This window comes from Elephantulus edwardii, unplaced genomic scaffold, assembly GCF_000299155.1.
Source record: "Elephantulus edwardii isolate Elephantulus edwardi_28Jun2011 unplaced genomic scaffold, EleEdw1.0 scaffold00017, whole genome shotgun sequence".
Classification (NCBI taxonomy): Eukaryota; Metazoa; Chordata; class Mammalia; order Macroscelidea; family Macroscelididae; genus Elephantulus; species Elephantulus edwardii.
The window spans coordinates 13399690-13399944 of record NW_006399767.1 but is presented as its reverse complement, the minus strand read 5'-3'; positions in this window follow the sequence as shown (position 1 = coordinate 13399944).

Below are 255 nucleotides of genomic sequence, written 5' to 3'. Positions count from 1 at the left end.
TGTTGTTGTGTACAGTTGAGTTGGAACCAACCCATTAGAATAATTAAATATTGCACCTATAAGCTATAATATATATGTCAGTTTTAAGTGCATCAGACAGTTCTGAAATATTAATTTTCATGATGGTTGGTACTTTCTTGATGTAGGAGGTTGATGCTTGATGCTAGTACTTTCTTGATGCTGAATGCTGTACCCTGTGATTCATGTCCTCTTCATTTGCAGTGAGCAAATTATGTCACCAGTATAATTCCACTT